The 11,455-nt window shown below is 49.3% G+C and overlaps 1 protein-coding gene across 1 annotated transcript in view; it reads right to left on the reverse strand.

Annotated features, from left to right (window-relative positions):
- CHST11 (carbohydrate (chondroitin 4) sulfotransferase 11) overlaps window positions 1-11,455 on the reverse strand; it is a 234,912-nt gene that overhangs the window by 222,586 nt on the left and 871 nt on the right. The gene's annotated exons all lie outside the window — the stretch shown is intronic.

An 11,455-nucleotide genomic window follows, 5' to 3' on the forward strand; every position in this document is an offset into this window, starting at 1 on the left:
CCCACCCACCCACCCATATCCAACTTTTCCTCCTCCTTGGAGCTCAGCTTCGGAAATGGCATTGACGGGCGCCCCATGTTGTTTTATTTTTCAAGTGTCACTTTTTCAAGCTAATGGGAACCTGAGGGGTAATTACGTGTATAATTGGGGGCGGAGGAGCTATGGCCTTTGCATTCGGCATGAAACCACAAAGCTGACTTCTCACCAAATGAACTCGGCTTTTGCAAAACGCTGCACGAGGCAGAGCGCAGCCCAGGCCTGGGCCGGGAGGCGCGCCAGCTCAGCAGAGGGTGGTACCCTCAGAAAGAAGGCATTCACAGGCGTCCAGAAGCGACTCCTCGTAACCCTGACCGCGTGGGGCACACACATGAGAAGGACGAGCAGTTGCCGGGTTTCCAATAGGATAAAATACAACAGCACTTGGCAAACACGAAGATTAAAATCTGAGAAGGAGGCTCCATGGTGCATTTGTTGTAAGAACAGTACGTGTGCTGTTTCTGCACCTCTTCTCCAATGCGTTTTCGCACCGATTTTCTCATTTTTCTCCTTCAGTCTTCACCACCATGTCACCTGGCAAATGAAGGGACCAAATCTCTGAGTCTGTGACTTTCACTCAGTCACCAGTCGATCAATTATTAAGACCCTACACTGTGCCAGGCAGTTGGCCGAGTCATGGGGTGTCAGCAGGGGCCGTGCCAGAAGCAGCCGGAGCGTGGAGTCGGCAGGTTATTTCTCAGGGAGGAATATGTTGGCACTTGGGCGGATGATTCCTGGACGAGCAGAAAGATCCCACCTTTTGTAGGATATCTAGCATCCAGGGCCCTGCCCACTGAACTGATGCCTTCAATCCTTGAGGGGGTCAAGAGCATCCCCACACATTTCCCAATGTGGGTGTGGGGTAACCCCCAATGGACAGCTCCCCCCCCCCCCCCCCCAGACATCCAGAGCAACAGGCCTTCAGTCCGACCCACGGCTTAATTCCAGTTTCATCAATTCCTCTCCCGTGGGGCTTCAGACAAGTGACATTTCCTATGCCTCAGTGTCTCCCGCGTAAAACGGTGATAAGAACAGGGTGTGCGTTATAAGATGCCCGTGAGGAATAATATACACTAAACACCTGACCCATGCCAACCTTCAGGAAGCAATACCTGTACTAGTTCACCAGCTCATCCCCTACACAGCCTCATCCCCTGGATCGTTAAAGCCACCGCCACAGGGAGCCTCCCTCACCACCCTGTTTAAAAATGCCGCCCTCGCTGCTTGCCTCGCACAGCCTTCTTCTTGCTTGGCTTTTTCTCCGAAGCACGTGTCACCATCCGGCATCTCTGTCTGTTAAACATGCATTTGTTTACTGCGTCTCCCCCAGTCGCATGTACCATGAGGACACAGATGTGTGTCTCTTCTGGTCCCCGCTGTGTCTTTAGCACCTACAACACAGCCTACCTCGTAGGAAGCATTCACCGGAAATATCTTGAGCGATGTTGGATGGACATGGGGGGCAGAAAGCAGGTCTCTGGCCTGCAGATTCTGGGCTCGTCTCACTATGGCGAGTGGCCACGTATACGATGGTATTAAAGTTAAAATGCGTCAACCATGAAGAAGGGCGAAGTGTCACATTACAGCCTGCCTTAGAGGGGCCTTTGTGCTGTCCTTCTTCGGGAGTCTTTGAAGTGAACAGCATCTAGCAGAAGCCCAGCCACCCGCCTATTTCACTCGAGTTGCCTTAGTGGTGTGTCTTTTTCTTTCCCAGGGCTTTTAGGATGATCACTCCAGCCAGAGCTTGATAAGGACTTACACACTTATATTATGGGGTCTCCGTATCTCTATCCACAGGCACCCGAGTTAGAACTGAACTCGGTCCTCCCCATACTATTTATCTAAAGCCAACTCGGACTCCCCAGTGCTAGGACTAGCCCCGGTGAACACCGGACTTTGGTTCACAGTTGACTATGATGGGTCTGACAATCTCCAATTCCTTTCACAAGTCCAGACCTGGGGTTCCAAAGTCCAGTGGACATGCTCCCCGCCACCAAGGCGCCTAGGAAGAAGACACCAGGCCTTCCATTGTACTTATTGTAAAAAAACAAAAACAAACTCATATTAAAAACAGGAAGTAAGCCCAGCCAGTGGTTGAGCGTTGACCTATGCTCACAGTTCGATTCCTGCCTGGGTTGCGAGCTCAATCCCCATTGGGGGTTGTCCAGGAGGCAGCTGATCAATGATTCTCTCTCATCATTGACGTTTCTATCTCTCTCTCTCCCTCTCCCTTTCTCTCTGAAATCAATAAACATATATTTTTTAAAAAGGAAGTAATGTTGCCCTACCTGGTTTGGCACAGCGGATAGAGCGTCGACCTGTGGACTGAAGGGTCCCAGGTTCGATTCCGGTCAAGGGCACATGCCCGGGTTGCAGGCTCGATCCCCAGTGGGGACATGCAGGAGGCAGCTGATCAATGATTCTCTCTCTCTCTCATTGATGTTTCTATCTCTCTCTCCCTCTCCCTTCCTCTCTGACATCAATAAAAATATTTTTTTAAAAAGGAATTAATGTTAAATACAAATGGATATAAACACGCCCACCTAACCCACCATATCAAGTTACAAGCCATTTACGAAACTTTTGAAAAGGGAGTTGGAAAGCCACACTTACAGGGACTCTGGTGGCCGCCTCAATAATCCCACTGCTCTGAGCACATTTCAATGGCTCACCATTTACCACTGAATCATACACAGGCTTACAGGCTATATTATCTACTTCCACCTAAAGTAATCCTCACAAAACGGAATGGGGATTTAAGGAGATCCCAGCCAGGAAACCACGGCTGGGCGATAATACTCACACGCACACAAGAACTGCAAGGTAAGAAGGACGATAGCTTCAGAGCTGACACGGAGTCAGCCAACAGAACCACGCAGACGAGAATAAATGTGTGGATTTACAATCACTTGCTGTTAGAAAGTTAGAAATACAGTACCCTTATCCTAGACACGGAGTTACTGGTAGCAATATGCACAGATTATCTAGAAACAAAGTATGCTGAGGATGACGGCTCGAATGTGTTTCACCAACAGGGTGTGGTGAGCACTGCAGATGTTTCATCACCCATCCACCCCCTCCTGTACGGTAAGGCCTTCCCACACCGCGGAGGTGGGTCAGGTAAAAGCCATATTTCCCAGGCTGCCTTGCAGCCAGGTTTTTGGATGTGAATATGGTTCCCCCAAAACAGAAGCACTCACTCAAGATTCAGAAAGCATGAGTGAGAGGCCAGCTCCCTGCCTCCGGGGTTGTTTGCTGCTGGCAAAGTTAGTGATGGGGACATAAGGGTTTTTGGCTACAGCATCACAGGGTCCGCTCTCCTGTTTTCTGGGTATTGACAGGCAGCTGCAGTGGGTAAATGTCCCAGTTCTGAAATCAGGATTCCTGATGTGTCATCAATTTGTTCTTGAACTGGGACGTCCCAGGGGACCGTCTCGGGGGTAGCGGAACCCCTGGTGGGCCAGTTTTGAGCAGCCATGCCAATACATGTGTTTCTAGATTATTACATAGACTACGATTAACTGCGACTCATTCCTGAAGGCCCAGCGAGATCCCTGGGCCTCCAGACCCTCCCATCAATTCTATAAGCACCAGAGTCTCTGCATGAAATACTTTCCTGCTTTAAATGCCTAGACTGCGTCCCAGTTTCTGCCCTGAGTCCTGACTGACTCCAAACAGACCAGGAGCACAGAGGTCTGTGGGGCAGAGTGGGATCAACCACACAAGCAGCAGTTTGGATGTGAGAGGCCAGCCTGGCTCTGTGCGTATCGGTGAGGTGGGGACAGGAGCAAAGAGGTGTCTGAGAACCACTTACACTCAAGGATGGACCACTTACACCACTGTGGTCCCATCTATAATAATAAAAGCATAATATGCTAATTAGACCAGACGTCCTTCCAGACAACCTTCCGGACAAAGCCAGGGCTGTGAAGGAAGCCTGGGGCCCGGTGCCTGCCGGCGGCTGGAGGGAAGGCCAGGGGAAGGAAGGCCTACTCTTGCACGAATTGCATGCATCAGGCCTCTAGTAAGATTATAATGGAGCTGAAAAATTCCTACAGCCCAGTGACATGACAGTATTGTAACACTGTAGCGCAATGCCTTACACCCATCTGTATATAAAAGTACAGCACATGCAATGATGTACGATAAATACTTGATATTAAACCACTATGTTACTGGTTTATGTATTTATTATACTTTATTATTATTATTATTATTATTCTAGCGTGTGCTCTTTCAACTTATAAAACAAAAAAGTTTTGTTATAAAACAGCATGCCGTGTTACACCAGCAGCAGCTTCATATATCTCGTTTTTACTGTGTCTCTGGATTGCATCATTTTCTTGCTTGCTTTAATTTCGTGTTGTTTTATAAATTCGGTGTGGCCTGAAATCTGTACACTATGGAGTCTGCAGTAGTGCACAAGAATGCCTTAGGCTCTTCACAGTCACTCCTCACTCACTCACTGACTCGGCCGGAGCAACTGCCAGTCCTACAAGCTCCATTCATGGTAGGTGCCCTATACAGGTGCCATTTTTCTCTTTTATAACCTTATTTTTTCTGCACCTTTTCTATGTTTACATACGGTTGGACACACAAATACTTACCATTTTGTTGCAGTTGCCCACAGTATTCAGTACAGAAACAGGTGTACAGGCTTGTAGCCTAGGAGCAATACACTAGACCAGTGGTCGGCAAACTCATTAGCCAACAGAGCCAAATATCAACAATACTTCTTCAAAATAGACTCACCCAGGCCGAAAACCGACTTCTGCACATGGGCCACGAAGTTTCAATCGCACTGTACGTGCGCGCCCGCACGTGGTATTTTGTGGAAGAGCCACACTCAAGGGGCCAAAGAGCCGCATGTGGCTCGCGACCCGCAGTTTGCCGACCACTGCACGAGACCAAGCATGTCAAACTCGCAGCTGCATACGGCCCACAAGAAATATTTTTGCGGCCCAGCTGATATAACGGTGTGAGCACTTATTTACAATTATGAAAGGAAGTAAGTCTCCTATCAGATCCAGAATTACTGACATTCACCTTGGGTCAGTTTTGAAAGCAATCACTGCGAACAAGATTTCCCCCGAAGTACGAAAGGGAGTAGCAGAGAAGAGATGCCAAGTGTCGGGAAGAAAAAGTCATTTTATCATTGCTCTTGTCCTTTTTTTTTTTTTTTATACTATACTTTTCGAAATAAACCTACGTTTCTATGAAAATTGAAGCTTTTGGTTTTTTTGTGGCCCACGTAAACTTACACCTTGCTTACTTTGACCCGTGTTAGCCTTGAGTTTGACATGCTTGGGCTAGACCAGCCGTGGGCAAACTACAGCCCGCGGGCCGGATTCGGCCCGTTTGAAATGAATAAAACTAAAAAAAAAAAAAAAAACAATACCCTTTTATGTAATGATGTTTACTTTGAACTTATATTAGTTCACACAAACACTCCATCCATGCTTTTGTTCCGGCCCTCCGGTCCAGTTTAAGAACCCATTGTGGCCCTCGAGTCAAAAAGTTTGCCCACCCCTGGGCTAGACCATACAGCCTAGGGTAGTATCCTGCCTGGGTTTGTGTAAGTGCACTCTGTGAGGTTCCACAGGACGAAATCGTCTGAAGACACATTTCTCAGCGCATTTCTCAGAACATATTCGTCCTAAGGGCTCAGCAGCGCAGCCCATTACTGTATTTACTCTCTAAATGCCTCTCAAACACCCCTGGGCCCAGCTTAGAGGCAGAACCTACCCCCTGCTGAATCCAAAAGGAAAAGCACAAGTAAACCAACAACCACAACACATTTCTAAAGGGCAAGGAGAGGGAGCTTAGCGGCAGCGGCGGGAAAGCATCTAAAATCCACCCTGGCGAGCCTTTCCCCAAGAATGTCCCCGTCTACCTCCATTTGGACTTCCAGGCTCAAGCCCCAAGTTAAATAAAGAACTTCCCCTCCCTTCCCAGTCCCTTACCAGCCTCATCAGCTCCTCAGAGAGACACTAACTGCAGGCCCTCCGGCTCTGAGAACAGGTGCAGATTCCCCATGGGGCTGGGCAGAAAAGCCTTACTAGCGGCCTGGCCTGCGCAGGGCAAAGGTGGGGCAAAGCGGTTAGAAGCAGGGGGCCGTGGCCTACCGGGTCCTTCCGGGTCGGAGCCCGGGGTCTGGCGGGAGTGCCTTTCCCCGGCCTTCCCACAATGATGGGAAATGGGTCAGGACTCACACAGGTGCAGCTCTGCGTGCCCTGAAAGAGAAACACCTGCCCAACAGGACAGCGTGCTGAGCCGCCATCAGTGACAACACGGCCAAGTCTCACGAGCACGAAACTAAGAAAACGAGTGTCTTCCAGTAATTCACGGGGTTCGGAAGCGGGGGAACCCCACACCAGGACCCAGGTCTTGCGCTCCCAAATCAGCAGTCCATTCCATCTCCGTATTTTTACTGGGTGCCTACATAAGTCAGGGCGACTTCCCTCGGTTTTTGGTGATGAATGCCATTTCCCAGCTCAAGCTCAGTGGAACAAGTTCTCAAGGCTCTTCTCCCGATGTGCACGTGACTACTTCACAGCGGGGCAGAGGGGTGGACTAACATGGGGCGGGGTTGGCAGAGGGGGGATGGGATTTACATGGCGACCACTTGATGAAGTGATCAGCTCAAAAAGACAAGCAGCTGTCCTGGCCGGTTTGGCTCAGTGGATAGAGCGATGGCCTGCGGACTGAAGGGTCCCGGTTTCGATTCCGGTCAAGGGCACATGCCTGGGTTTTGGTTGGGCTGAATCCCCAGTGTGGGGTGTGCAGGAAGCAGGTGATCAATGATTCTCTCTCGAAATCGATGTTTTTATCTCTCTCTTCCTCTTTGAGGAAGAGAAAACATATATTTGCAAAAAAAAAAAAAAGTGCAAGCAGCTTCCAGCCCTGCCCCGTGCCCCTCCTGCCAGTGTCGCTGGTCTAACCCCACCAGAGCTTCCCATCCCAAACTCAGCCAAGGCCAAGCCCAAGGCCAAGGCCAAGGCCAAGGCCCAGTCTCTTTCCAGCTCGTAACCGTGGCTGCTCCCTCCCTCAGTGCTGCGGGCCATGCATGTTCCCACCTCAGGGACCCAGCCTGTGCTGCTCCCTGCCTGGGACATCCTTCCTGGACGGACACCTGGCCGCTTCTTCGCCTCCTTCAGGTCTCCAATGTCACCTGATCAGAGGCATTCCCTAATCACCTGGATGGAATTGCAATCCCTGCCTCTCACCCGCCTCTCACCCGCCTCACCCATCTTCTCTGCTTTGTTTCTCTCTCTTCACACATCGGACAGGCCATACATTTTTATTTCTGCATTTGTTTCGAGTCTGGCTTCCCCATTAGAATGTAAGTTCCTTGAGGACAGAAATGAAAGTGTGTGTTTTATCCCCAGTGCCAAGAACAATATCTGGCACCAAGCAGAAGAGAGAGACGGAGAGAGCAATTCTGCTCTCAAGTTTTGCTGAGTCCTATTTGATCTAAGATGCGTCAAATTACTAATTCCAAGAATTTCTGATGGACAGATCAGATTATCCAATAATCTCATCGGAAGACCTGCCTCTTGCTTCCCCTGTGATAAAGGTGAGGTCTCAAAAATTCAACTGGGGAAAAACTACAAAGAGAAAATGAGTCAGCATAACAACTTCCGGTTCATTCTCAGAATCTGAACTGACCAGCGGCCTGCCGGCTGGGACTTTCTCGGGAGCGCTTTTCACTTAACCCTCCCCAGATTAAGAGGTTTGTCCTTTTGCTGGATTTAAGAAGGGAAAGGGTGGTGCCTTTAATTTCCTGTTTCTAAATGGCTGTGCTAATAGAGCTGGTACTAAACAACACGACTTTTCAAGCAGATAAACATAAACAGAAGCTGCCTCTGCTGAGGATGGCTTCCCTGGCCCCGTGCCCCCAATAAGTCCGCCAACCCCCATTTCTCTGGGGCCTGAGCACCACTTCTGTCTCAGGAGGCAATGAAAGAGGAGTCCTCAGCAATGGCTAGAGCTGTCTCAGGAAACTGCCCTAGTGCATCTGTCTTATCTGAATGCAGCTGTGAACACGCCCCATGGAGGCGCAAACACTTAAACTGCCAAGGGGCCACCCCACACTGGAAATGGCTCATCCGTCAGTTAATTTAACGCGGTTTCAGGATTCATAACCGTCTCCTATTTAGACCTTTTCAAAGGAAGTTGCAGACAGAGAACATAAGCACAGCCCCTGCAACTCCAAGACTCAACTTATGAGTAAGATTCTTAAATTTAAAATTAAAAAGCAAAAGAAAAAGATTAGACTGATATCTTGCAAAGGAGGTGGGGGGAGGGTAGAGGTATGGGCAAGTCTATAAATTGAAAAGGCTGTGGTTAAATTTTCGGTCTTTAAACTTAATAGTCACCATAATGGTGTATTTGTATCAAACGGGGTACAAAATGCGTGATGTGATCACAACTATTTTTTATATATAATATATACATATATATTCCATAATCTATAGAAAAAAGTACCAGTTGCCCTTGGGTGCTGGAATAAGGAAGGATTGTTTCTCTTCTGTACTTCCTACGTTTTCTAAAATGAGCACACATTGTTTATAAGTAGATTAAAGTTGCAATGCAAAAGTGTTTGAAATCTCATCAAGCGAAACTACAAAGGGGTAACTCAAGAAGTCTTTAAGTAAAGAGTATAGCCTTTCTTTCAATACATTCAACCAAAGCAATCCCAGGCGACAGTGAAAGTAAACATGTTGCAAAAGGGGAAAAAAAATTGCAATGAGAGGAAGGGAACAAGGCAAAGGGCTTTCTCCTCTGCAGGCTGCTATGAACAGGGGCCTTCACACAAAGGCACAGGCCTTGGGAGGAACACAAAAGAAAGGTGCACGGAGCTGGGCATGCAGGCAGCCTGGGGGCGCTCAGCTCTGCCTGGCACCACGCAGCTCCCTTAGAGACCAGAAAGGCAGGGAGGCGTCCACACCGGATAGAGCCAGACTTACGGACCAGGCGTGCTTGGCAAGGCTTGACACGCATCCCTGAACGCCGGAGAAGCCGGTCTTCTAGAGTTTAGCCACTTCATGCATTCATCCAGCACATCTTTTATTGAGAACCTACTATGTGTTGGGCACTGTGCAAAACATCAGGATTCGAACACAGCCTGAAACCTGGGCCCTGCCCTAAAAGACATTCTTAACAAAGACCGTTCACTCCGAGTGTCAAAGATCTAGGGAAAACCGCCCTACTGACTGACAAGGACCACTTCTGCTGACCCCTCCAACCAAATGAAAGCTCAAACACTCAAGTGTACAAATTACTCAAGTTTATGAAAGACAATGGCACCCAGATCAAATTCAGAGTAAGAGACACCCCCCACCACCATCACTGAGCTGTCTCCTTTCATTCTTTCTCTCCTACCTCATACGCCCCAGGCATTCTCCAGCTGCCAATGAATCCATGTCACTTGGAATACAATTTTTCTATCTCAGATACAGGTACTCAGAACTCCTGCCAGAGGGCTCCAAATTTTTAGCAACACAATCTGTGCCACGCTGTGCCTTCTGCCTCTTGCAGGGTGATCCGGAGAGACTAAAACGGAAGCGCCAGGGGAAAGGATCGGTTATCATTGCCTTAAATCCTTCAGGGGAGCAACGATCAGCTGACTTTCAAAGAAAATCAAAGCGGCCGGTCAAAGCTTTCGCATCTGCTGTCATCAACAGAGCCGTTTTTTAAAAAAATGGAGAAGAAAGAAAATGTTTCCTATGGGTTTCAAAGCCTATATTTGTGTCCCATATAACAATAAATCATTGACACGGAGTTTTTGTAGGACCAAAGGTAACTCACAATAAGGAAGACTTTTTAGTCGAGCTCTCCACAGTTCTTTTCCACATTCCATAGGAGGTACTGAAAGTAGTATTTGCTCTATGGACCGGGGGAGACAATATCAGGACAGCACGCTCACAGAGATGAGAATAATAAACAAATGCCATTTCTTAGAAGGAAATGGAACCAGGAAGGGACGCAAAGGCTGAGAGCAGAGGGGCAAGGATAGAGGATCTTGACCCGGAGAACCTCAGAGAGCATCCTCCCGCTGGTCCCACAGGCCCAGACGGACAAGGGCTGAAGCCACTTTCCAGCTGGGTTCCGATTCTTTAACTAGAGCTGGGATTCTTGGCTAAGTGCCCATCCCAAGTTGGTATCTCTGGTATCTTTTCCTGGTATCTCTGGCTAGAAAGTTACTTCCCTATTCTCACACAGGAAAAGAAAAAAGCCCAGGCCGTGTTGGAAACCGTGGGTGATAGTAGTAGTATTATTACTGTTTCACTGGACAGCTAACAGGTACAGAGAAGTTAAAGGGCATTCTTGCTCGAGGCTGGTGTTTCTCCCTGTTCCGGGCATTTCGGCAGAGAATTACCTGGCACCTCAGTCCAGGCAAAACTTTATGCGACCTAAACACATCTCCAGAGTCTAAAGCAAAGCATTCGGTCCTTTGTTTAAATTGTTTGAGCCTCAGTGTCTGTGCACGCCGCCCAGTCCTCCAGCCCTCGGGGTGGAGCCTGGCCTGGCTGCCAGAATGCCACTGTCTGTCTGGTCCTGCCTCTGCAACCACAGCCCTCCGGCCAGGCGATGCAAGCGAGGTCCATTTTTAAATTCCCTTAGAAGTTTCACAGCCACGGTTTGGGTGAGGTGACAAACCCTGCTGTCCTTTGTGGACAGGAAACTAAAAATACCCAATGGCCAACAAAAGCCATCTTTGACAAGGCTGGCTCAGATGTCCTGAGGTTGCAAGGGATGGTGTCAGACCATGTCCCTGGCAGCGTGGCTGCCTTAACAACTGCTCCTCCAGGGGGACCCAGGGCCATTCTGTCCCCACGCTGTCAAGGAAGCTTGCAGTCCGCAGCCTGCCTATCTGATGGGAAGAACAGCTTTATTCCTCGGCCATGGACCCCCACGCAGGCTGGGTGAATCCAGGTCTGCTGAAAGTGTTAGATTCGCAGAATGGAGAAGACCGAGGCAAAAAGAAAAAAAAGAGAAAAAGAAATCCAGTTTCCCTGGAAGGACAGGTGTTTCCAGCTCCCTCCTCCTTAAAATTATAAAAGCAAATTACTGCTGCGACTATGCTGAGAAAGACAACCCACAGGCGTAAAAAACGGATTTCAGAGTCAGTAGGAGGAGGAGCCCTGGCTCTCCCCCTCCAGACGTCAGAGGTGAAAGCACCTAAGCCCCGGGGTCTGGGAGGAGGGAACTCATTCCCACGCGGCCCGGGGCCTCCAGGTGCTAGGAGCCCAGGAAGGGGGCGGGGGGGGGTGCAACCTGATGGTCAGCCCAGGTCCCAGCAGAAGTTTCCTCCAAAACTGCGGTGGTCAAGGCGTGACCCAGGAGCGCCGGGTTCCCGGGCGCAGGGTGGGAATTGGGGGGCGGGAGGCTGGGACAGGGGGCTGGGGCAGAGGGC

The sequence above is a fragment of the Myotis davidii genome, unplaced genomic scaffold (genome assembly GCF_000327345.1).
Source record: "Myotis davidii unplaced genomic scaffold, ASM32734v1 scaffold120, whole genome shotgun sequence".
In the NCBI taxonomy this organism is placed as follows: Eukaryota; Metazoa; Chordata; class Mammalia; order Chiroptera; family Vespertilionidae; genus Myotis; species Myotis davidii.